Here is a 27,400-nt window from a genome sequence, read left to right as displayed (position 1 = left end):
GGGCTGTCATACAGACACAGAGACAGACACACACACACACACACACACACACACACACACACACACACACACACACACACACACAGACTCACTCAGAGAGAGAGAGAGAGAGAGAGAGATGAAGAGGGCCGATGAGAGAAGAGTTATGGAGTGTTAAGTGGTGGTTCATTTGTCTGAAATGCTCTGCTAAGTGATCTCCCTTTCTCTGGGGACGATTTATGGTACTGTTGTTTACATTCTGACCGGCAGTCAGGGCGGTAACTCACAGTGCCATGGAAACACACACACACACACACACACACACACACACACACACACACACACACACACACACACACACACACACACACACACACACACCTTATGGAAAACGTTCTTAAAAGGGAAGTCATCCTCCTCTATTATGTTTCATAATAAGAACATAGTATTACGTATTGATTAATTTAAGAAAAAGTTGCTTTCGAGGGAATGATATATATTTTTTCTGTAATCAGCGTTAAGAAGTATTTTCAGGAGCGATACTGTTTTTTCATCTTTCATTTGGAATAGTTCAGGCTGGTGTTTGTGTGAATGGGTGAGTTAGTTTTGGTGAAGGGTTTCTTATTGTATTGCTTAAGAAGTTCGGGTACTTGTGTGTGAGTGTATGTGAGAGAGAGGTGGGGGGGAGGATGACAAGGAAGTTTTTAGTGCAAAGGTTATGTTAGAATTTTGACCTGAAGTATTTGGAAATATTTATATGTACCTTTCCATGTTTGGCTTCATATAGTTTTGGTATTTGATTTATGCAAATGATGATGAAAATATTATCTGACGTTCATCCCTCCCTCGATCTCCCTCGCTTTTTATTTATTTGTTGCGTTGCGAGTGTGTTGTTTTCATTGAGAGTATTTCGGTCTCTGGTAACCACAACAATTCTCTGTGTCTATAAACATCAGTGGAATAAAGTCTTGTTTCTTTTCCTGTGGAAAGTAATCTTCCAACCTGCTCTTCTCGCTTCCATACATTCTCTCATAGATACCTGTGGGAAAACAGCCAAAAAGTATTCGCATTGAAAAGTAAATAAATCAAAAGGTGAGGGAAATTTAAAGAAAATGAAGACGAAACCGTGGAGGTGGGTAGACGCGATGAGGATGATGATGATACTGATGATGCAGATGATGATGAAGACGAGGGATAGCGCGGAGCGAGGCAGCCAGAGTGTCTGGGCGGGCCAGGCAGGTCGAAGCTTGCTGATGGCTGTGTCGGAAGTCGGCGTCAGCCCTGGGCCCGGGGTCCCTTAACAGGCGGCATCTCTGCCTCTCTCACCCCTCGCCCACCAGTTTAGCCCGGTGCACGACTTGAAGCGTGAACCGTGTAATCCCCCATAAAACAAGCGAGGGATTTAGACTTAGCGACATCCGCTACCCCCCACCTCCACCTCCTCACCCAGTTATCAGGCTGCGGTTGTCGCCGCCTGTTTAGTCTGAGGCAGTCGGTGCGTGGTTGGCCTCCCTTGATACAAGTTGCTCTTTTGTCTCCGACTCGCCAAGCTCGCGCCGCCTTTGGAATCGGTTCTGTGTGTATGGCACCAGACGGCGGCTTATAACGTGTTTTAATTTCTGTTTATTATCTTCTTTTGATTTCTTTTTTTTTTTTCACAAGTGGGTACAGTTCCCTGTTTCCCGTTTAGATAGCAAATTTGTCGGTGCCTTGGCGCTGTTTAATAGTCCGTCACCTCCGCTCGTCATTGTCGTCTGCTGGCGTTTGCGTGGTGGTGGTGTTTTTGAAAACTGGCATCAGGGGGATCGGGAGTTTATCAGATCGTCTGCCTCTGCGGGGAGCTATTTTGGGAAGTGCTGCACTTCCCCTGCCCACACCATCTGCTTTGTAAGGGGGTGGCGCTGAAAGAAAAATTAAAGTGGTTTTTTTCATGTACAGACAGCCCTCTCATCTTTCCTCCCCAAATAGCTTGGTGTGTGTGTGTGTGTGTGTGTGTGTGTGTGTGTGTGTGTGTGTGTGTGTGTGTGTGTGTTGGAATAAGGGAGATGGTCAAGACATGTCTACTGTTGCTGTTATTGAAATTCGCCTCATCTACGGTGAAAGTGTGTGGCCACGTCCATGCGTTACGAGCCTGTCATTTCGGCATCAGATGGGTTTCGGCGTATCGCCCTTGATAGCTACTAACCCGTCCTCGGCATCAAAACACACATCCATTGCGTGGACAGCCCGCCTTTTACAACAGACTGTTCCACCCCCTCGTGGGAGAAGAAGAAAGGCAAAAAGAAGAAGGGTGGGAGCAGCACTTGACGCCTCTAAACATGGCAGCTTTGAAGTGGCGAGAGGTGTGGCTCTCTGCAGGTTGGCCGTGTGATAAAGCCTCCACTCGGCCCCATCCATTCCAACTGTGTGTGTGTGGGATAGATGGGGGGTAGGGGATGGGGGACGAGGTGGATGGGCTCCTGAGCTCCATCCAGCACCACATCTCCCCCCTCCCCTTTCCCCCACAGTCCAGGACACCTCAGCTCGCAGTCTATGGTCTTTTATTTGTCACCGTCTTATCGGGCCGAGGAAGTGGAGAATAGATAGTCCACGGGCCTGGCCGGCGCCTGATCTTCTGACCTTAAGTAGGCAGTGATGTTCATTTTGTTCCTGACACCACCCGGCCTGATACGCAAGCTTGCCTCTCACTCTGTTTGACAGCTGAGTCGGGGCTGCGACGGGTTGGCTAATCTATCGAATCTCTCTGTCGCGGGATGCTGCATGCTAAAGGGATACCCCACTACTCCCCCCCCCCACCCCCCCGCCCCCTTTTTTCCCCCCTCTTCTTCTTCTCTCTTCCCTTCTCCTCCATCCAGCGTGTGTGGTCGTTGTTGAGGTACCGAGATGCAGACAGCGATGATGAGGAAGGGAGAAGAACAAAGCGAAATCATCGAAGTCAGCGGAACGACCTGATACCTCGGGAGGCGGCGACCTGCCAGTTCGCTTATTTGTTCAACATTACCCACGGGTTTTGTGTGGAACCACAACAACACCGAACTGGCCTTTGTGATAGAAATCAGAAACTCCTCTTTTTCTCCTTTTTTTTTTTTTTTTTTTTAAATACTCCCTCACTCTGTCTTTTCCTTCCATGTTTTGCTTTCTTTTTATTTTTATTTTCGACTTAAGGAAAAAAAGAAAGAAATCCGAAGAAGGCAAGGAAATACTTTGCTGTCGGCAACCTGAGCGTACAAACCATTTGCGTCCACGCTGAGTTGAAAGCAAAATAGAGCAGAGTTTGATAGTGGGAAGGATTTGAAACAATAACACGGCGCTGGGGCGCCCCGGTGGTTGGAGGGGCGGGGATGTGGGGGATGGAGAAGCTGATTGTGCAACCTTGTAGCGAGGGGTGATTTATCAAAAGGGAAAGATCGGCCAAGCGTGACAGGGCTCCCAGAACGATCACATGAAATGAAAGTGGGGAGTTTGTTTGTTTCTGTCGGCGACTTGAGCTTATAACAATATCAACACCCGCACCGCCCCCCCCCCTCCTCCCCCCCCTTCTCTTCCTCCCTCCCGTCCTTCCGCGATAGGCGTGGGTTCCTGCCAATGAACTCTGTTCTGCTCTTTCTGTAGTCTGTCCGTATATCTGTCTCTCGCCTGTGAGAACTGTACGACTTATGTCCGTCTGTCAGTCTACCCTGCTGTCTGTCTCACCCTCACCCCCACCCCCCAGTCTCACCGCCTTCTTCCCTACCTTCCCACACCTCCCCCCACACCCCCTACCCTGTGCGTTTGCTGTAAACCACTTCGTGAGAACCCTACGACACTTTAACACTTAAATTTCATCAGGCATCTTGATTAACTTGTTGGGGATCCAAAGACCTAAATTCTCTGGGGAAATTATTGCGTGTGTTTTTGGTTCAAGATGTGGCATAACAAGCAGTTCGTCCAGTGACGGTCTTCTTTGTCTGTCTTCCCCAAATCTCTGTGTATGTTAGTCTCTCCACCAACTTTCGAAGTACGTATGCATGTTTGTGCACGCTGTGTGTGTGTGTGTGTGTGTGTGTGTGTGTGTGTGTGTGTGTGTTCGCTATTGGCGACATAACATCGCAAGTTTCACATTCCATGCGTTTCTCTTGCAGATGGATGTCAGAGATGGTTGTCGCCACAAGTTGTTGTGAGAATTTGTGTGCGGCGTGACACACGGATACGTCATTGGCTGCTTTTTGTTTTTGTTTATTTTTCCCCTAACAGGCATGTGTTCTCACTTAATGCAGGTGCGCCCGCTGGTGTGCGTGGGATAGCAGATTGAAAAAAAAATGTTCGCTTAGGATCGACAGAACGTAGCTGTTTTGGTCTTTCTATTTTCAGGAAATTACATGGATTGGAGTTATTTCCGTCCCTCATGCTCCTGGTGGGGACAGAGTTACAGCCTATCCTTACTGGGTTCCAGAGGAGGGTGGTCCCACACTGTGTAAATACACATCACATCAACGCGAACTGATGTCAGTGCCGAAAGTTTTGTTTAGAGTCTTTGTTGGGATGATGCAGTCAAACGTTTTCTTTTCTGATCGTGTGAATGGACGGAAAAAAAAAAAAAAGGCAAAATATTTCGTTTACATTCTCTTGCTTTCGACATACCATCAGATAAATATCCCGTGGTTGTGTTCAGTTTGTAGGTGCACATATAGACCTCCCCCTCTGTCTGTCTGCCTTTTCTTCCAGTCTGTCTGTGTCTCTAAGGCTCTAACAAACTCGTTGAGAATGTCATGTAAGTTATTAATGTTAATGATAATTCAGCCTGATTAATTTCAGGTGATAACAGAAGGCTTCTCACCTTGTTTGCGTCTGGAGGCTTTGTGGTGGTCTGCCAAACACGCCTTTACCAGTCGCCCTTTTCTCTGTCTTTCTTTTGTTCGTTTCACCATCGCCTAGGTCCTAGTCCATTGTTTGTTTGACGGATTAAATGATTGTGCTTTTTCCGTAAATGGTAAAGTAATGGTGGTGGTGGCCGTGGTTTTATTTGTGTGTGTGTGTGTTATTCTTTTCTTTTTTTTTTTTCCTTTTTAAATAGGATTTTTAAGAATATAATTTTGTTAGTATTGTCATCATTCGACGACTTTGTCATATTAAAAAAAATTATTAAAAAAAAAAAAAAAAAAGAATACAGCCTGAATCACATTTGACTTTCGAGATCAAGAATATATAAAAAGTAGTAATATAATGTGATGCCTTTATTCAGGATAATGAAAGCAAAGCTTTTTTTTTTATAATCAGGTGAGGAGGTGAAGAAAGGCAAGGAAGCATCCATTTGTCAAAAATACAGGGGTGACTGCATGGTCTTTCACGGGACCAATGGGAGGATTGGGGGATGGGGGGTATACCAGCAAAGGGGATAATTATGTTGATGTAGAACTGCATTGTACTGGGACTTGTGAGAGCTGAAAAGAGCGGGTGTTGATTTAGGACGGCAGCGTAATGGGTCAGTGAGGGCTCGAACAGGAGGGGCGTGTTGATTTATGGAATGGTCCACAGACTGGGAGTTGTCAGGGTTGATTTACATCGATCAGCGTGAAATCTGAGTACTTTGGGAGGTTTTGGTATTTGATTTTTTTTATATTTTAATTTCAACCGACTCTTTCTCTCCCATAAAAGGTCGCAGCCACAAATTCCTTCTCAGGACATAAAAAAAGGAAAGGAAATAGAAGAAGAAGAAATGAAATAGATTATGTAGACTGTAAAACACCCATTCAGAAAAGTCTTGAGCATCAGTGAGTTCACACACACACACACACACACACACACAGACCTCCCGCCCCCCCCCCCACACACACACACGCACACGCGCACGAGCAATTTCTTCCACACATCACAGGGATTCACATCAGATTAGATACAGGAAGGAGTCCCAGTTATGGACATTATGCAGATTACATGGGTTCAGCTGGAGGTAAAGGCAAAATTGTTACCGTTAAGATGCTGTAAGCGGACTAACTCCTGCTCACTTCCACACTGGCAGACTGACCATCATACCAGACCTGTGTGGCCCCACTTACTGCCCGTGGCACGCGGACAGTTTCACATCTGTGGGTGTGTGGGGGGATCGATGTGTCGTAGAAGGCGACCGAGATGGCTTCAAAACCCTCCACAATAAAAGTTTCTTCTCTCTCTCTCTCTCTCTCTCTCTCTCTCTCTCTCACTGCGTGCTACCATTGGGGTTAAAACTTCCTGTCTGGCGGACGGGTCTCAGAAACGGAGAGAGAGAGGGGTGAGATGGGTTTCTGCATGTCTGATTAAAGAACATTTGAACACATTTGCATTGTGTGTACAGATCGCGCTCGCATATACCATCAAATGCAATTGCACACATCCATCTCCGAAAATCTCTCTCTGTCTCTGTTGTTCTCTCTGTCTGTCTGTCTGTCTCTCTCTCCCCTCCCCTCTCTCTTTCTCTTCTCTTCTACTCTCATCCACTTTCTTCTCCGCAGAAAGAGGGAGAGGGCTGAGGGTAAAGGATAAGATGGATTTCTGCATGTCTAATTTAACCACGCTTGATCACATTAATTTGCATACTGCCTACACCTTGGCGTGTGCGCACCGAACACATTAATGAAATCACACCCATGCACATTTACCCTCATCACACACACACACACACGCACGAGAGAGAGAGAGAGAGAGGGTGTGTGTGTGTGTGGGGGGGGGGGGGGGTGGGGGGGTGAAAAGGTATATCCTGGGCCAGACAAAAATCCGGCGTAAACGGTGGCGCATGGTAATGACAGGGACCACAAACCCTTATTGGCAGCTTTACTGCTTACAGCCAGGCACGTGTTGTTCTCACTCCCTTTCTATCCTGCATTTAGCCGCAGGGTCCTTAAGGATCGCTTTTTTTTCTTTCTTCCTTCATTGTGTATGTGTGTGTTTTTTTTTGTGTTGTTTTTTTTCGGGGAGTGTCGTGGCAAAAGCGTGCCCCTGAATGAAAAGGGGTGAGTCTTCGGCCAACAGGTCAGCGCTGGCGCCACCGTCGTATCAAACAGCACTTCGGTGAAGGCATAGCGGCACGACTTACGCCCCTGCTATCCATTCCACCCAATGCATTGAAACGCGCTGCCTCACTGCTGCGTTGGGACATGCCAGCGCACGGTAGGTCGCCGAACAGGACGTTGACAAGGATGACAAGTACAGAGACAGGCATCAAACAACTAGTCTCCGGGAGAATGTTAAGTCTCTAGTTAAAAAAAAAAAAGAAAAAAAAAAGAGATATTTTATAATCTCTTTTGAAGATGTAAAGGTTGTACGGAACATACGGTTTGGGGAGCCAGAGAAGGGTTTTTTTGGTTGTTGTTTGTTTGTTTGTTTTTTAACGCTGGAGATATGAGAATGAAAATCTCCCGTGAGAAGTAAGGATCTCGTATTATTGCGTTTGCCTCTAACGGGAATTTTTGGAACGAGATACAAGAGTAAACAAAGCAAAACAACGTTGGAACTAGAAAACACTATTGTTGTTATTAAAAAAAAACAACAACCCCCCCCCCCCCAGAAAACAAACAAACAAACAAAAAAAACCCAAAAAACCCCCCAAAACCCCCAAAAACAAACCAACAAACACGCAGGGAAAAAAAACAAAAACAGAACAATGTTGGTGTGACAATTGGGTAAACTGGCATCATCCAGACCATCAAAAATAGGATATGTTTTAATGTGGGACAGTGACTTTCGCACGCCGCCCGTTAGTAGTAGCATCAGTAAGTTTCTTTTCTTTTCTTTCTTTCTTTCTTTCTTTATTTTTCGGGGGGTGGGGGTTGGAAGGTGTGTGTGTGTGGGGGGGGGGGGGGGGGGGTTCTGGGCATGGCACGTAGTAGTGAGGAGAGCGGCATTTCCATTGCATTTATCTATGTGTACATGAGTGCGTGCGTAGGTGTGTGTGTGTGTGTGTGTGTGTTTAACTGTTACTGGTTCCTGTGGGAATGAGCACAAAGAATTGCTTTCACTGTGAAGAACTAGTCAGGTGAGTTAACGGGTACCTGTACACACATTTCTTTTTCCCACTCTTTCTCGCTATCCCTGTACAGAACAAGCGAACACAGGCGGTGACTTCCCACTGATCGGGGATGCCTTCTACAGGAATAGCTTGTTTTTTTCTTTTTTTTTTTTTGGTTGGTTTGTGTGTGTGTGTGTGTGTGTGTGTGTGTGTGTGTGCGCGCGCGCGCGCGCGCTCCCGTCATGTATTGGTTCCCAGGCACACAAACAGGTGCTAACTTACGATGACAGCCGTGTGCTGCGAAAGCGGACGTGGGGATTAGCGATGGCAAAATGGGCTTCCACGTCCACTGTGCACGGCGCTTAAAGGGTTAACATACCCATAGAGAGAAGAACAGGACGGTCAGGCTGCGTTGCCCTTTCCATTCATTCATTCACCCATTCTTTCTTTCGTTCGTTCGTTCGTTGGTTCGTTCAAAAATTTCACTCAGTCTGTCATTACATACAGAGCATTGTTTCGTTGCACTCTTCGAAGACAAGCGTGCAATTACGAACTTGTTTTGACCCGTGTCACAGGCTTTCAATAGTAAACATATTCACTTGATTTTCTCACGAGAAAATAAGTAATAGATTTCATGTGTATTTCCCCCTTAAACTTTTGACCCAAAATGGCTGAGACATTTATCCACAAACAGTCGAGAAACCATGTGTGGGGTCGGTTAAAATACACGCGCGCGAGCGCGCACAAGTGTATGCACACACACACACACACACACAGAGCACTCGCACCCTCACGCACGCGCCACCTTTACACACACATTCCCACCCACCGACAGACGGACGCATCATAATAGACTTTTTTGTTCCTAATGACCAAGCAAATCTGCGTCTTCCTACACCTCAGTCGTTTAGAGATATTGTTGAAATACAGAGCCCCTGTTATTTCCACTGTTTTCTTTTAATCAGCGGACAGAGAGTTCTTTGTTCAGGATGCCGAGGTTTTCACCTTTTTGAATGACATTTCTGTCGTTCTGTCTTCACGTCCATCCGGTGGGAGACGGGTATATTTACTAGTTTCATTGTCATCTGATGCATTCATGGTTTTGGTAAACAACATAAAAGCCTCCTGTCCCAGCAGAAGCTTTATTCTGTTTTAATTTATGATTTACAATGGAGGAGGCCAGATACGTTAGCGGGGGAAAACATTGATGTCTCGCCTGGTTTTAAACCTGTTGTTGTGACAATCAACACTTCAGAGATATTGCTTGCTTCTTTTTAGAGACAAAGATGTTGGCGACACTGCAGACAACAAGAAAGTATTCTCGTTCCTGTTTGCATATTGGTTTCATTAGATATTTTGCTCGTTTTGGGGGGAAGAAAAGCACCGAATATTAATTCAGACATATAGAGAGCTCAAGAAAGGTTTCACGCTTCAAAGGGTCTTTGTGTTTAGCATTTTTTATCATCCTGGGTGGGTTTCATATTCTTTCAAAATGTGGACTAGTTTTCCATTGGTTGATTTGTTGGGAAATGCACGTACACGTAATGCAACTGACATTGAATAGTAACAAACCTCCAGAATCATCAAGCTGTCTGATTTTCCCCATTAATTTTTCGTCCTTTCACAAAATTCACTTTCTTGTTCCCATGCTTGTTCACAGAATCACAAAATAAGCCATTTACCATCACCGGCGATTTTTGTCAATGAATAATGGATTTGAGTCCCTTCAGTTTGAAGCTTCAAGACAGAAAAAAAAAAAAAAAAAAAAATTTGTCAGAAACTTTTATTTGGAGGTTTCCGGTTTTTTTTTCTTGAGAGAGAGAGAGAGAGAGAGAGAGAGAGAGCGACGTGGGGGAATGGGGGTGGATCCGTCGAACTGACATAAAATGACAGAAGAAAGTGGAGGGGACGGCTGACCCCGAAAAATAAAACAAAGGAAAAAAAAGGAACCCTTCTTCAAATTGGCCGCTTTTGAATTTCGCTACAAGGACGGGAAGGTTTGAGATTGACAGTTGGGTGGGGGAGGAGAAAGCGGACGACTGGGTAGAGGGTCCAGTGTGTGCCTTCAGCAGATTCCCAGTGTATGCCCACATCCTCTCTCTCTTTCCCCACTCCATGTGTTGTGGGCACAGGAAACGCCTCCACCGAACATGACCAAATTGCTGCCCTCCCTTGGAATCAAGTTTATTCAGAGATTTGTCTGCTTGCGCTCCAGAGAGGAGCGGAGTTTGGAAAATCAAGTTTGTGTTCAGATTGACTCTGTGTGGGAAGAGAACAAGGTCACAGGACGAAAGGGGGAGGGGCGGGGGGTGGGGGGGGGGAGAGAGGAAGGATAAGGAGCGAGAGTTTGGAGGGAGGGAGGGGGGGGGGGGGTTGGTTGATGAAGGGTGGTGTGATGCGGGATTATGCACGCACGCAAGGTAGAGCAGATTGTCACGTCATCAGAGTTCTCACACCAGTTGTACCCCATGGTATGTTTAATGACTAAAAGCATCATGAAGGTTTATTGGTATTCGTGCACTTATTGGTGTCATCGTTATTTCTGCTGATTAAAATACTCCCATCACCCCCAGAAAGGTGGAATAAGAACTGTAAATTCCACTCGACAGTTTGCTGTAAGGGGTTAGAGCAGTTTTGACATAGTAAATGAATTAAAGAACAAGCTGACTGACGGATGGAGAAGAAACATATTGAGCCATTACGGACAGTTGTATCATCCAGAGTGTTAGTGCTCAGTTTGCTCATATTAAACAGAGGTAGGGGATGGGAAGGGGGGGTGGGGGCGTAGTATTTTGAAAAGAAACACAGAAAAGAAGGGTTAAGTGAATGGTAAGGATCTCTCTAAATTTTTGGATCTCGCAACGTGTTCTCCAGTTTCTGTTTTGTACACTGAAGAAAAATGGTCTGAACAAACCATCCTGTTTCGGGCATTCGTTCACAGTGGATTTCCTCCTCCTCCTCTCCTCCCCCTCCTCCTCCTCCTTGCAGCAGTAACTGCTGTCCTGAAGTTTGGGTGGTCATCTTTCTTCTTCCCTCACCCCCTCCCGTTCTGTGGCGTTGCCTTCATCTGTTTTGTTAGCCAGTGGTCAGATGTCTGAGGCATTTGTCACTTCTGTGCCGGAATGTCCGCAAACACTGTCTCTCTCATGCGCCCAACTCTCCTCCTCTCGCTCCCTGCCTTGACACTCTGTGTGTGTGTGTGTGTGTGTGTGTGGTGTGCATGTGTGCGTGCGTGCGTGTGTGTGCATGTGTGTGCGTGCGTGCGTGTGTGTGCATGCGTGTGTGTGTATGTGTGTGTGTGGTGTGCATGTGTGTGTGTGTGTGTGTGTTCCCTTCCCATCCTTCTCTGATGTGTCCCTTTAACCGCCCCTCTTTTTATCGTTCAGATAAGAATTTTTCCAACTTCAGGATATTGACTTCAGATAATAAGGCATCTCTCTCTCTCTCTCTCTTTTTCTCCCTCTCTCTCTCTTCCCCCCCCCCTCCTCATGTCTAAGACAGAATATGTAATTAATACCTTAAAATCGAACCGCAACTTTTTAGAAGGTGGCTGCTTATGGAGTTGAATCTATCTTCCAGAACCACTCCAACTAAATTGTGAAGATAGCCCGCAGATATTACGGTTCTTGTCCCACTTAAGTCCCACTATGTTGCACAACTAGATTTAATAGAAACTGTTTGTCAGATCCAGCTAGATATCTCTACCTACCGGACTAAGTATAAGCAATAGCGGCGAGGGAGATGAAACGGCGTGGGAGTGGTGGGATGGGGTGGGGTGGAGTGGGGTGTGACGAAGGCTTTCTACTTCACTTGTCGCCCGTGTTTACTCCTTCTATCTGTTGGGTTCCCCTATAGCTCCGTGGTAAGGCCCACTTCAGAAAACACCCCACTGCCCCTCTCTGTACGTATTGGCTGAGAGGTTCCCGGCGGTTTAATCGGAAACGCATTTTGTGGAGAGGATGTTCCAACAAAATGTTTCTGCGTTTTTTCTTTTTCTTTTTCTTCTCCTCCCCCCGAAACCTACGCCCCCCCCCCGCCCCCCGGCCCCCCCAGTTTCCGCTGTCTTTCGCTGATCTTAGCTGGGTTGCGATAGCTGCGCATGGTTTGCTTAGAATCTTCCAGAGTCTGTGCAGCCTTAGGAAACTTTTAAAGCCATGCAAACATAGCACTGCTGTGATCGCTCATACAGTGCAGCCCGAGCCCGTGTTAGTTTATGGCAGCTCTGGCATTCACGATTCCGGGTTTGTGCTGTTATGGTTTGTGTTAGTATTGCAAAGATATCTGGTTTCTTTTTTTTCTCTTTTTTCCCCTTATTATTTAATTGCTGTTTTAAAATGCATAAACTTATATGAATATGAAAGGGCGAAGAGACATAGATACAAGGATACAAATGGGTAATTTGTCGATGATTGTGAGAGGAATGTGATCGCAAAGTGGACGAGCTGTCTCCAGTGATTTTGAAGTGCTTAGAGTTCTTAAATCCTGCATTTTTCATGGAATTCTTAGTATTAAAATTATCTCGTAGTATGAGCGTCTTTTTTTTGTGTGCGTGTCTGTTTGTTTGTTGTTGTTTTCTTTGGATTTTTGAAAATCATCACCTTGTCAGATCGACCCTGAATCTTAATTTCACACAGTTTCCTGATGATGATAAACATTATGTGAGTTCACCTCGCACGTTCATGTGAAAATACACTTTCATACTACGCTCTCTCTCACACTCTCTCTCCCTCTCTGTCTCTCTCCACACACAAGCATTTTAAAAGGGATACAAAGTACGCAAACACACTCAGTGTATTTTTTTAATAAAAAAAAAAGGAAGACAGAAAAAAACAAAAAAACAAACAAACAAACAAACAAAAAAACACTCGCACCCTAGGAAATATAAATCCTTAGCTTTCTTGAACTCGCCCCCATCTCATTGACATGGGCCGTAGACAGTCCGTCACTGGATGCCCATCTAGCGTGTGGCTGAAGTGAGCGAGCTGGCAGATAACACAGATCTCTGGGGATTTCTACCCTAATCCCTCTTGCCCATCTCACCCCTTTTCTCTCTCTCTTTCTCTCTCTCTCTCTTCTCTGTCTTTTCCCCCCTCTCTCGCTTCTCTGTCTCTGCTTCCCCCCTTTCTCTCTTGCGCTCGCCTCTCTTTCCTTATCTCTGTGTTTCTCTCTTTTACTCTTCTCCCTCCCCCCTCTCTCTGTGTCCCCTTCACCGCACCCTCCACCACCCACACCCTTCTCTCTGTCCACTCTTCTGTCTCTGCCTCCTCTCTGTCTCGCTCTGCTGTCCACCCTGCCTTCCCCCACCCCCCACCTTCCCCCGCCCCCTTCCGTCCCTCCCCCCCAAAAAACGTAAACAACCCGTGAAACGCCACTGACAGCCGTCCTGCGGCCCCATCTGACCTCTGTCACGTGACTGTCGCTGTGATACTTCCCAGAGGTGACCAGCCTCGGTTCGGATCCTGTCGCCGGAAGTCGGGCCGTGGAGTCTTTCTTTTGAAAGTTTTTTTTTTCTTTTAGATCCCTCTAAAGGGTGATGATTTCTCTCTGTGTTTCTGTGTCTGTGTCACTTTCTGTTTGTCTCTCTCTCTCTGTCTCTGTTTCTGTCTATCCATCTCTCTCTCTCTCTCTCACTGTCTCTTCATCTGTTTCTCTCTCTGTGTGTATGTAACTTTCTGTTTCTCTGTCTCTGTCTCTCTGTCGTTTCTCTCTCTGTCTCTGTATGCCTGTGTCTCTGTCTCTCTGTCTGCCAGTCTGTCTGTCTTGCCCCCCCCCTCCCGTCTCTCTCTCTCTCTCTCTCTCTCTCTCTCCCTCCTCTCTCTCCTCTCCTCTCTCAGGGCGTTTGTTTGGATGTGCGTGGAGTGGGCAGGAGATTGGTTATCTGTGATGAGTGGACGAGAGCAAGGGAGTCCGTTATCTTGTCCTTGGAAGGGTGGTAGATGTCTAAAGAGGGGAAGTAGGGGTGGAGAGAGAGAGAGAGAGAGAGAGAGAGAGAGAGAGAGAGAGAGCCCAATGACGTTAACAGGGAGGGTCGCGCATCCATCGTTCGCAACAAGCCGCATCTGGTTCCGCCGTGTTGTTCATGTCCGTTCCACATCATGTTGTTTACAGTCCAGCAGACCGCAGAAAGGCCATCTCCAGACTGCTGTGTTTTATCGCGGGCCGGGGGCGAAGGGGTGAGGGTACCACAGATAAAGTATTTCGCATTCAGATCCGTACCCAAACTCGTGACGACTCGAAGTAGCAAAACTATACATAAACCTACATAATCTCTCTTCCCTCCCTCCCTCCCTCCCTCTCTCTCTCTCTCTCAGCCGAACTGTTGATACAGCCATTGTAATTGATTATGAGCAAAAAATCAAATGTGTTTCGGGTTTTTGTGTTAGTTGCATGCATGAAATACATAACATTTTCATGTGCCCCCGCAGGGTTTCCTGAAATAAACGTGTATGTCTTCTGTTATCCCGAGTCATATGTGTGTCCATTGGGAAGTTGCTCTGTTGATGTTGTGGATGGCATACGCAGTATATTTATTCAACTTTAATCTTCTTATATATTGCCGTTTCTTTTTTTCTTTTTTTAAATGTCTTGAAATGGTATTCTGTATAGCCTGAGACGTTGAGTATTTTTCTTACTTGGTGTCTGTTAAACAAACGAAATATTAAGAATATTTTTGACACCTGTTAAACAGACCTATTTGATCACTGGTTCCAAGATTCTCTTCCATGATTCTGACTTGCAAAGTGTCGATGACAGAGGTGTTCCCCTTGCAGCCTTAGCTTGGCGTTCAAGCTGATGCCTCGCGTCCTTCCATGCAGTTCTTTGGGGAAATTCAGTACATGCTGAAACTGGGCAGAGATCAAAGAAGCAAAGGAGAAATCAGCGAGGGAAATCAAGATAAAACGATTCTGTTTTTGAAGAAATGCTAACAGTTCACACGGCGTTGTATACATCACCTTAACGGGACAAACAACAACAACAAACTTACCAGTACTGGTCATACAGAAATTCCAAATCGATGGGAAATTGGGATGCATTCTAATTTTTAATCATGTGCTAAATGAAGATTTTTTCGCTCGTGTTTTTTATAGTTTGTTGAAGGAGAGTCTTCGTTTTATGTTTCAGTCGACAAATGATGGCGGAAGGAAGACATGATCACACGTACTTCGTTGTGCAGGCAGAGAATGACTCGGTGAGTTTTTTGGTGTTGTGATCTCTCTCTCTCTCTCTCTCTCTCTGCCTCCCACTCCTCCTCGTCTCCTTCTTGTTTGTGAAGGGTGGGGGTGGGGTGGGGGGTTAATTATTTATGATAATCAGCTTTTATTTCTTGTTTTTTTCTCGCAATTGACTATTTCGTTGTGACAGTAATGGTGGCATGGTTAAGGCTATGGTGGTGGTGGTGGTGGTGACGTCTCGTAATTCCTGCATCAGAGTGTGTAGGTGAGAGAGAGAGGGAGGAAGGGAGGTGTATATAAGTGTTTGTATGTTGTGCTCAGGGCTTTCTTGCTGAACACAGCATGGGGGTGGCGGTTGGGGGGCAGGTTTTACAAAACGAAAGTGTCAGGAGAGAGAGTGCATGAGTACGTTCTAGTCGTCACACGTGAGTTATGAACGGGCCAGGTCATACGGACGCCCGTCACTGCGCGCAACTTGTATGGCTTTAACAACAACAACAAAAAAGCGCATGTATTTTCACACACACACACACACACACACACACACACACACACCTGAAACGTTTATCACATGGTGTTAACAGAACTGAACTTTTCCCCCGTTACCGCGCTGTTTATGCGCGTGTGTGTGTGTGTGAGCGAGCGTGCGAGCAATCGAGAGAGAGAGAGTGAGAGAGAGAGGAGGAGAAGAAGGAGGAGGATACGAAACGTCGCCATCTCGGGTGTGAAATTATCTTCCTTCCACCCCTACTTACCCACGCTTCCTCCTCCTTTTTTCTCAGTCCCCCATCATTCTACCCACTTCTCTCCAAAACAAACAAAACAAAACGAAATAAATGAAATAAAACAAATAAATAAAAAAAAGATACAGAAACCACACACGCGCACTCGAACGAAATCGGACGTCAGGAAGTAGTTGTGGTCCCTCCAAAACCCCCAAAGCAACTTGAACCCCCCCCCACACCAGAACCTGCACCGGGACAATTCAGGATCCCACGAGTGGGGGCAACCTGACACCACCTGTGTCGCCTGTCTAACAACGTCTGCCAAAAGGGAACGTGCTCACTTCGGCCCAGGTTCTTTTTTTTCTTTTTTTTTTTTTTCTTCACTTTTAAAAAAATTTGTTTTGTTATTTTCCCCCTATATTTGCCACCACGTCTGTTTGGGGTACTGTTACCCTCTAGTGTACACAGATTAAACACGTCTCTCTCTCTCTCTCTCTCTCTCCTTTTTTATATGATTTTTTTGCAACACGTAAGTTTTGGGGAACGACCTTTCCCCCCTCCATTCTCAGTTGCACATACGTACAGATAGTCACTCACATACGAACGCTCTGTCTGTCTGTCTGTCTGTCTGTCTGTCTGTCTGTCTCTCTCTCTCTCTCTCTCTCTCTCTCTCTCTCTCTCTCACACACACACACACACAGGAGAGAGAGGAGAGTAGTACGTTCTTCAAACAATCACAAAGGAAGTTGCGTACCATGAATGGACAAAAATGGAATGTTGAAAGAAAAGTCGTTTCTCATAGAACTGAACACAAGAACTAAAGAAGGAAGACCCACATTGGTTGAGATGTGACTGGTTGATTTCATGGACTGATAGATTGACTGAATTTTTAGGAAAAAAACAAACGGTTTTTACTGATCGATAAGATGATGAAAATGGATTTTTGACTTGCTGCTATTTTAGTATCTGCGCTCAGTCATTTTAATCTCCAAACTGGAGGATTAGATTTTTGTAACATCATTGAACGCACATAAATATTTCACAGAGCGCATTATTTTGCATTTGTTTGTGGGATATCTTTGCTGATTGTTTTTTTAAGATTCATCACATTGATTTTACATCTTTTTCATCTCGCTCAGCCAAATGCATTTTCTTTTTCTTTAAATTATTGATAGTCTCTCTTTCGATAATGGAAGAATATTTAAAACTGCTTTCCGAAATTGAGAATTTAAAGATGCTGATCTGAGTTCCGAAGTCAGGACCTTCTTGCTGATGCTTAAAGCGTTTTCTTCCGAATTCAGCATCATCGTGTGATGTCAAAACTGGCTGTCTGATAATCAAGAACTCCCCATCCCTTGCACCAATAGTGTCCTTCGTAGCACTGCCCCTACATCGTTCATTCCGGATTCTGTGGGTGAAGACTCTACACCCTGGCTCTGTCGGGAGTCCGTGTTCTGCCGGCCTGCATCAAGTGATAGTGTCAGGTTGCATGGAGGCCACCCACCACAAACTGTTACACAGTACAGCCGAGTTAATTCGGGTGTGTTTAAGTACCCGTTCTGATCCACCCACACTAAGCCATCCCCTGCTGATGAAAATAATTGCGCCGCCCCAGCAGAGCCCAAGTGAGACGACTCGTCTTTAAGGAGTGCTTGCTGGTGGCACTGGGGATCCAGGAGTCGTTTAAACTCGGTGTCCTGTCCGGACCCTAATCCCCCTCGCCCCGTCACGTTCAGCCCACTTGTGACAATGTACACGGGCGGCTGAACATCAAGACGTCTTTCTAAACGCTTCCTCCCTGCATGAGTTTGGGGGCCACTCGCTCCAGAGGAAAGCCTAGAGCTGTTGAAGTAGGCCATCTCGTGTGAGTTCGCGTTGCTTTGTTTTTTTTTTATGTTTTACTTTTTATTTTTATTATCACCTTTTCCTTAAAGCCTCCCGCGAGTCCATCTGCTAACAAGACAGACAGGTAACATAGATATCTGCCAGACGCGTATGTGAGCTTGTCTGTGTGACTTCAGCCTCTCGAGATAACTGCTGGGCAAAGGATTCATTCGCATGGAATGCTCCAACTTTGAAGAAGGGAAAAAAAAATGAGAAAAAAGATTTTAAAAATAGAGAGAGAGAGAGAGAGAGGAGGGGGAGGGAGGGAGAGAGAGAGAGAGAGATGGGGGTGGGTTGGGGTCAGCACAACATCATTAATCAAGAAGAAGTTTGTTGCCTGGACTATTAAATGTTACACGTCTGATAATCTAATGCATCATACATGTCCTCGCCGCTTCCTGTGGGGGAAGATCTCGCCTGTGATGTAGTAGGATGTAAAAACCGTCCATAATTGTCACAATTTCTCAGTCTTGTAGTAAAATTGTCATGCTTTCTTCGTCTTTCCTCGATTGTTTAAAAAAAGAAGACACTTTTAAACACTGCGGATAGTTTAAAAAAAAAAAAAAAAAGAAAGAAAAAAGAAAAGGTGAACGAGTGCATTCTGAATGTAATGTGTATTATGCAAGGAATTTTTTGAAGACCATAATAATTTCATAAAATGATAAATGAATGCTGTCATGAAATTTGGATAAACAGAAGCAAGAAGTTGTGAACATAAAACTATGAAATACAAGATGTCCACCTTTATGTTTGCTGTCCTTGATGCAAATCAATACAATACTTACAAAATAGGCTTGGGCGCTTGCAGTGTCATATTAGTGTTACTTTCTCTCTCTCTCTCTCGCACACACACACACCCACACGCACACGCACACACACACACACACAAGCGCACGCACGCACGCACGCACGCACATTTCCACCCCCCCCCTCCTCTTCTCCCACCGTCTACATAATATTATATACCCTATCTTTCCCCATCATCACTGTTTGTCATTCCCATCACAGTGTTTGGGCCGTTTTTCTGTCTACAAACACACACATTCCCACTCCACACCTGAAATGATGACTATGGGTCCTAATATATTTTGTCATCTTGTAGCTAAGTTGAAACGCTTCATTTACAATGTTTTCGCGCCACTGTGGGAAGCTATGATTAATATAATTTTTTTCCCCCTGACACGCAATTAGTTTTCACTCGGTTCAGAAGGCTAACAGAGGAAGTTAGCATACCAAATTTGGAGGTCGGGCGAAGAGGAACCCAGCGTTATCAGTATCGTTGATATTGTTATGTAGTTCAACAGACCGCGGAGAGGAAAGAGGGCGCCAGGGGATTTTGAGGCGGGGTGAAGGGAAGCGAGTAGGGCTAGGGGTCTGTAAATAATTCTTTAAAAAAAAAGTTTATATCATCCCCATGTTCTTGTCTTTTCAGATCTCTCTTATTTCACTCTCCTTCACATCCTCCGCTGCTTTAATACATTCAGTACAAAACGGAGAATCAGTGACAGGCTAACGATTTACGGGGTGTGCCACGGGGGTTGCAGGACCTTTTCGGCACAGGGACCACCCAAACCCCCAATTGCTGGTGGATTATGGACTTCAGCGTTTGCTTCTACTAACATCCTTAACTGCCCCCCCCCCCCACCCCCCACTTCCTCACCCCCATTCCCTCTACCCCCACACCCATCCCGCCCACCTCTCGCCCTGCCTCCCACCTCCTGTTCACTGCCCCACCTTGTCCTCCATATCTGTTCCCGCCCTGCCCCTAGGTGTCGGGTTGCTCGTCCTGTAGACAGTGGTACCCGTTTGCTGGGGGGAAAGAGATCCTTCAGAGCTCTGCTTGTCCCGCTGGATCTGTTCTCCCGTTTTCTATATACATATAGACACACACACACACACACACACATATATATATATATATGAGAGATGTATGAGAGACTCAGAGCTCCTGTTCAGGTCTCAATGCATAACCTAGTTTTAACGAACAAACATTTTAGTGCTTTTTGGGGTATGCCCTTCAGCACCTTATGATAATTATTATCTGTGTCATGATTTTGCTGTCTTCAAGTCATATAATCATTGACCTTTTTATTTTATTTTATTTTTTACCAGAATGCATAATCATGTGCTTTTTGGTATTGTTTCTATATGTCGTACACGTCGATATACAGAGCAGGAAATTGGAGTTTTGGGAGTATCACGTTTAACTTCTCATGGCATATCTTAATCTTCCCAATCTTCGGGGATGGTTGTTAGCGTCGGCTATGTATCCCCAGGTGGGTGTCGACACGTCGATACGTAAAGGTTACTTTACCTACACAGGCCCGAGTCCCCTGCAAGATACAGACTACATTTTACAGCAGCACGTTATAAACAATCTAACATTGTAATATGTAATTGACAAGACGCAGAGAAACCATGTGTTTGTGTGTGTGTGTGTGTGTGTGTGTGTGTGTGTGTGTGTGTGTGTGTGTGTGAGTGAGAGAGAGAACCAGAGAGAGAGAGAGAGAGAGAGAGAAAGGGGGGGGGGGAGGTGGAGAGCACTGCATTCCATGTGAAAAAAAAAAAACACACCAAAAAACCACACCGTTTCAGCCCCTTTGGAGACAGGTCGCACTGTGCCCAGACTTGTTTACATTGATAATTTCACTGCCTCCCGAAGAGCTGCCGAAATGGCCGACTTTTATTTTTCAGCTCTCGGGTAGAGCAGCTCGTAAACTGCTGGTGTCGCCACCCGTCCGTGACGTGAAATACGGTTGCCCTGATAGGGGTGGGCGAGAAGGGTGGCCCACTTTGGGGCTACTTATCGCATTGTTCTTATGCATTTATGCCGGAAGGGAGTGGGTACAGAGGCCGGGGGTGGGTGTAGAAAATAAGATACGTGTTCTGCAGTATTGGCGGAGGGAGGGTGAAAAGGATGGTGGTGGAGAAGGGTTGGTGGTGGGGAGGGGAAGGGGGGGGGGGGGGTAGAGAGAGAGAGAGAGAGCACATCAGTTTACCCCCCATTCTTTCCCCCAGCTTACTGTCCCTCGCATCCCTCCCCCCTGATTTTTCTGTTGGTTTTGCAGCAAGTGATCAGGTTACCGTTTTTTTTTGGTGGAATGCCAGCTTTATAGACCCGATTTACAGTTTCCGGAATTCGCGCATGCGTAAGAAGCGATGCCGGTTTTAAAAGAACTGAAATAACTGTTTTATACCCTGAAGGTGGATTTTCGTCCGTGCAAGTCACATGCATGATAGTCATGTGGCTGTCGCAGCATCTGTACATTTCACGGCGATTTTATTCCCTATGCAGAAGGCGTCGTAAATCTTTTTATTTTAAGTGACGTAACTTTACTTATATGCTTATTTGTTTAACCATATATTTGTATGTATTTGTATGTTATATATTTTGTCACTTGAAAATTTTGAACTGGTCAACAATAGTTACTATCTCGAGGGGTGGCGGGGAATAAAAAGATAAAAGTTCGCATTCACGTTCTTGTTCGATTATCAGACTCCCATCTCACGCTTGTTTCAGCTAGTGTTTCTTTTCTTCTGTCTGACTCTCACCCCTTTCCTGCTTCCACCCTTGCCTCGTCCCCATTCCTCATTATAAAGCTCTGTCTTCACTCTCACACTAACTCACTGGTTTGGTTTTAAAAGAGTTATGACGGTAAATTAGAAACAAAGTGTAATGTATCCGCGATTTTTTTTTAGTACAATTAAAAAGAAAGTGACGTTAACTTTGTTTATATTAAAAAAGTAACAAAAGTAATAATACGAACAGATTTATCTTTCTCTGCAATAATTATTATCATTACCGTAATGTGTTTTAATCGTTTAGTTTTAGTCTGAGTCATACAGGTTTGTCACCAGAAAAATCCATGCTCTGGTTGTCATCAATATCCCGAATAATTATGACAGTTGGATAACTAGCTTGTTGCAAGGGAATAATTTATCAGCTGCAGTACACATATTGTTTTTTTCTGTTTTTCTGCAGTGAAGCTAGGATTGAATATGGATATTCCAATGTCTAAAGAAGACTTGAAGAATGGAGGTGTCATATTTATTCATATTAATGCCGCAGTAGAGTTTTTATTATTTTTATTTTATTTTTTTACCACGTGAATGGCTCTTCGGATTTGGGATTTCTTGCAGTGTTTGTACATGGAGGGTGAAGAGCGGTAAGGGTTCACGAAACGGTTGTTCATTAATTCCCTGCTTGAACATGTTTGTGTTCATGTTGACAGACTTACGACCTTGGCCAGACCGTTATTACACACACACACACACACACACACACACACACACACACACACACACACTCACAAACACACACACACACGCGCGCGCGCGCGAGTGAGTGATACGCCTCATTGTGTAAGCTTTGAATATATGAATATGAATGCTACAATCTCGTTTCCTTTGAACTCCCTGTTACTTAATCCGGTCGGTGGTGTACAATATAATACAAAAAAAACCCCATCAACTTAGAGGTATGTTTCACTGTCGGAAGATGTTCGTTGTTGAATATTCTGGACGAATATTGGGTTGTTGAGTGAAACTGGGAATCACAAACCTCCCACTTCGTTCTCCCAGCACTCTCCGACACACACACACACACACACACACATACATACACACACACACACACACGCACACACTGTCTGTCTGTCTGTCTGTCTGTCTCTCTCCTTCTCTCTCTTACTCTGTCTCTCTGTCTGTCTGTCTGTCTCTCTTTTTCACACGCTCTTTCTCAGTGCCCTCAAATCAAATGTTCACGTGAGTGTAGTAAACAACAGATATATATAAAAAAAAAAAGTGTGCGACTTGTAGAGTATGTTTTCGGACTCTGTAAATAAGTAAGCTTTTGTACTAGTTTAATTGAGTTTATCTTTTTTTTTTCCTGATCACATTATGCCGCACAGGTATTGGCTGTTGTTGTTAAACTCCCGTCTAAGCACGGGAAAGTATCGGGTTCGCTTTATCGGTTGTCATCTACCGGGATGTCAGTCTACAGTTTTTGTACCGATCAGGCTTTCGTTTGGCACACCGTGCGCTTTCGGTGTTTTCCCGGGTTAGGTTGATTTTTTTAATTTTTTTTACTTGTTGTTGCTGTTGTTATTTTGTGTTATGTTTTTTTTTCCTTGTGACGCGATTTGAACTAATTACATTTTCACGAAGTGAGTGACACGTCTTGAGACTAAATAGTTACTAAACGCGCGCGCGCACTCACGCACGCACACACGCACGCACGCACGCACGCATACACACACACACCACACACACACACACACACACACACACACACACACATATTCAGTGATTCACTCATTCATAGACATGCTCAGAGAGAGGGGGAATGGGGGACAGAGTTCTAAAACGCAAAGATGCACAAGACAGAGCAAGTTATTTCTGCGAAATAATAATTATGTCAAGCGGAATAACACTTCTGTCGAGGTTTTGTACCTGAAGTAACAAAAACAAAACAAAACAAACAAAGAAACAAAAAAAGAACAACAAAAAAACAAAAGAAAGAAAGAGGAGAAAAACATTTTTGCTGTGAAGAACTCCTTGATCCCAACGCTTTCAGACCCCCAAGACCCCCGACACGAGCACCGGTTGCCACGCGCAGTCTCCAACATCCGTGATGTATAGGCAGACACGTTAAGATCAATATTTACCTGTTCCTGTCAAATCATTCTTGCCCACCGCCTTCCCCACCACACCCCTCCCTCTCCTTCCCCTTCAGCCTTTTTAGCCCTCGGATGGGCTGTTGTCGTCGGTTTGCGGTGGGGGGAAGATAAGATGAGTGACGACGGCGACGATGGAACGACAGGTACCACTTGCCGCCAGGGCTGGCTTATCGGCAGCGGGCAGGGCAGAGGGCTGACCTGGAAGTGACTCCTGGCCACAGCCCTTTTCTTGCAGATCGGATCTGCTGGTAGTGGGTGGAGGTGGAGGTGGGTTCCTCAGCCTAGGGCCCTCTACTCCCGGCAGGCATTGCCTGCTGCTGCTGCTGCTCTCTGACGAGGTCCGTTACGCCAGTATGTACGCAGCACGCATCTATGGCAGCACCCATCTCAAGGAGTGTGGAGCTGTGATGACACTTTGCCCCCCTTGCCTGTTGAGTAAGCTGTCTGGTTACTGAGTTTCTTCCATTGTGCTTGGGTTTGTTCGAATTTATTAAAAAAAAAAAAAAGTGTCCCGTGTAAAGGTTTCTTGTGTAAAGGTTTCTTGATTAATCATTTGTTTATTTGCTAGAGGTTTCAAGTTTCGAATTATTGCAAACTTCAGAAGAGCCTTTTGAAAGAGACATCCGAATGAACGAACCTTTACTGTTAAGATGGGAATATGCAAAAGACAAGACTTTTAATTAAGGGCTCTGGTCATTGGTGTGGAGAAAGTCGGTCTGTTTTGTCATATAGAGGTACCGACGAAATCATGCGAAAGGAATAACTTTTTACTTCAAAGCAGAACCATTTTGTTATCTGGATGGGGTGAGACTCTGTTTGGAGACTTTGGAAACAGTGGATTGGCAGGCACAAATACTAGATCACAGAAGGGATGTCACTTCACATGTAGCATTTCACATGTAGCACAAAGGCGAGATGAAACAAGATAGGGGCGTACACAAAATGCGCAATTCCAAGATGGGCTTTTCAAAATAACTTTTCACGTCCTTGTGTTAATAAATGTCGCATTCACTGATCCTAGTGTTATTTGTGTCATTTTGTTATTGTTGTTGTTTGGTCACGGTTATTTCGGTAGTGTCTTCAAAATCCTTTAAGTGTCGATCCTATTTTGCAAGGCGTCCATAGGCACACACACAGATAGATAGATAGATAGATAAGTATTGGTCTCGGACTTCACCATTCTTCTTTTACCACAAAAGCGGCCATGTCAGTTGCATTTTGCACAAGATGCCATATGCTGTCAAAGTGTGTGTAGACGTTTTCCCCAAGTGGAGCTGTCGTTTTCGGTCATGTAAATGGAATCTGAGCCTCGGTAAACACCAGCGGGAACAACGTGTTGAATGATTAATGGGAGAAAGCTCATCTCTCTTGTAGACATACCTGTAGCAGTCAACCGAGTCCAACGGCATTTTTATGATAATTTTGAGAAGTCAGACCAGTCCGCCCGCAGTGAAATATGCATTCGAAAAAATAACTTTTTGTTTGCGTGGATAATGGTAACGTTCCTTGCTCCAGTGGAAGCAATAGGCTTCTGTCGACGGTTGTTAACACCGAAACCTCAAATGACATGCGGCATTACGATCCGATGTTACAACCAGGGTGTGGGGACTGAATCGGTGAACAAACAGATAAGTAGCCAAAACGTTTTTACTTGACTGAAAAGAGTGAACAGGAAATGAGACAAAGAGAAAACCGATTGAGGAGTTATTTCTCAAATACCTCTTGCACTGGCACCAAGCATGGTAAAGTTCTTTAATTCCAAGCCCACAGTATGCTACAAAGGAGTTAAGTCAGTTTAAGGTTTTATTTGAATTTATACAGACAAGCAGGATGACAAGCAGGCAGGTTGTTTGGATTCCTTCGAGTCAAACGTAGCAGTAACCATTACCATTCTCCAAACTCAGTTCCTCAGCGTGCCTGCATGGTCATTTCTTCTTCCAATCTTCTTTTTTCTTTCTTTTCTTTCAATTTCTGCCGGAAATTCAGTTAGAATCCAACAGAAAGAAAGCAGATTTCACACACAGGTCTTTGCTGCTGGTGTGAGGTGGAATCCTGAGCCTGAAGTGTTGTTCTAAGCGGTGCGCACTCGCCTTGACTCCGGCGATGCGAGTTGTCTAACAGGGAGGGGAGAAGCACAGGAACGTTATCGCTCAAACTCTTTTCACAATGGCTTCTGAACGTTCCGCCTCGGCTGAAGCTCTGTTTGTTTTAATAGTATGTTGCCAACTGTTTCGGCTTCTTCGCTGCTTTCTAAAACAAACAAGGGAAGAAGATATTATTTTCTAAAAAAAAAAAAAAAAAGGAGAGTGGAGAAACAGAAAAGAAGAGAAAATAGAAACGAAGGGAGGAAAAAAAAAAAGAAAAAAAAAGCCCGTAGCTTCCCAGAGCCACAAACGGTGAAGATAGCACGTCGAAGAAGAAAGAAAGAAAAAACAAGATTTCACAGCATGGAAAGTAAACTTCTCCTTCCCTTCCAGTGTCTTAACAAAGACGAAACGAGTCACTGCATGCGTCTGTCATTTTCGTTTTCTTCTCTTCTTTTTCTTTTTTCCTTCTTCTTTCTTTCTTTCCCTTTCTTTCGGTTTTGCTTTCTTTTTCTGATGTTTACATATTATAACTGATTTAGTCATGGAGGGGAATCAAGCGGTAGAAGATAACGAACCATCATTGTCATGGCATGTTTTTTTGTTTGTTTTTTGTTTTTCCTTCTTTTTTTTTCTTTCATTCTTCTCTCTCTTTTTTTCTTTCAGTTTGTCTGTTTTCCCTTCGTTCCTTGGGTCTGGATAGGCCATAAAGGGGAATCAGTAAAAAGATCATTTATCATTACTGTCACAGCTTGTTGATCTTTCTGTCTTTTTCATTCTTCTCGTGTTTTCTTTCTTTCTTTCTTTCCTTCCTTCTTTCTTTCTTATCTTTTAATTTGTTTTCATAGACCTGGATGAAGGGGGAACGATGAAAGGTCACCAACCATCACTCTCACAACATTGTTGATTTTCTTTCGTTATTTATTTCTTCTTTCCTTCCTTCCTTCCTTCGTTCCTTTTCTTCTTCTTTTTTCTGTAATGAGTTATAAATAGTTTTATGTTTATTTTGCAAAGGATAGAAGTGGGTGGCTAGAATGACTCCATTCCATTTTCTTATAGAGCTAAATGCTATAACTCCATGACAAAAATTCTTGATTAGAAGGTAAATAAGTAAACGAGTTGTTGGATGGATCGTGCATTACGTCCTACACCTCTCGTTGAGTGAATACAAGGGCAAGGGGCATCACTTGTAAAGGCAAACAGAAATAAAGACGATGAATAAAGGCAAACAGAAATAAAGACGATGACTTTTGCATGATCTGTTTGAGCGCACACGGCAGAACAAAGAAATAAAGAATTGTACTTTATCAATCATTGCTGCCGAGTCAGTGCATTGTTGATTCTGTTCTGGTTAACTGGGGAGGGGGGTGGAGATGGGTAGCGCTCATGGTCTGTGAGAAGAGGGTCATGTTTCGTGTTTCTCCGTGGTCATACCGCAGCTGGTTCTGTTCTGAGCGGCTTTCCCTCTTCCATTCCTTACCTGCCTACTGCAGTGTGACAGAGCTGGGATGTTGATGGAGGAGGATTTCTGGTTGAGTTCTGTAATGTTGGGGGAAGCTCTGTCTTCGTGATTTTTTGTTTTATTTTGTTGTTTGTTTGTTTGTTTTAACGGATTTAAATGGCAGCGGCCCTTCCTCACCCCTTCTTTCTCTTCCTCCTGTCTATGTTTGTAATTTTTCTATGTTTGTGTCCATGCCATAGATCTCTCTGTCTGTCTGTCTGTCTGTCTGTCTCACTCTCGCTCCCTCGCTCGCTTCCTCACCTCGTTCTCTCAGTCTCCTCTCCTTCTCGGTCTGTGTCTTTCCTTGTGTGTGTGTGTGTGTGTGTGTGTGTGTGTGTGTGTGTGTGTGTGAACACACACACATTGTGTGTTTGAGGTTTTAGCGCGCACTTGAAGATAGGACACGGCTTACTGATT

General features: G+C 44.7%; 1 long non-coding RNA gene across 1 annotated transcript in view; it reads left to right on the top strand.

The window, feature by feature from the left end:
• Positions 1 to 27,400, top strand: part of LOC143292271 (uncharacterized) — a 115,843-nt gene that overhangs the window by 76,497 nt on the left and 11,946 nt on the right. The window contains exon 5 of the long non-coding RNA XR_013056638.1: positions 15,062 to 15,128. This is a non-coding gene — a long non-coding RNA (uncharacterized LOC143292271). The remainder of the gene's footprint in view (positions 1 to 15,061; positions 15,129 to 27,400) is intronic.

Source organism: Babylonia areolata, chromosome 1 (genome assembly GCF_041734735.1).
Source record: "Babylonia areolata isolate BAREFJ2019XMU chromosome 1, ASM4173473v1, whole genome shotgun sequence".
In the NCBI taxonomy this organism is placed as follows: Eukaryota; Metazoa; Mollusca; class Gastropoda; order Neogastropoda; family Buccinidae; genus Babylonia; species Babylonia areolata.
This window is presented reverse-complemented; position numbering and strand designations above follow the sequence as displayed.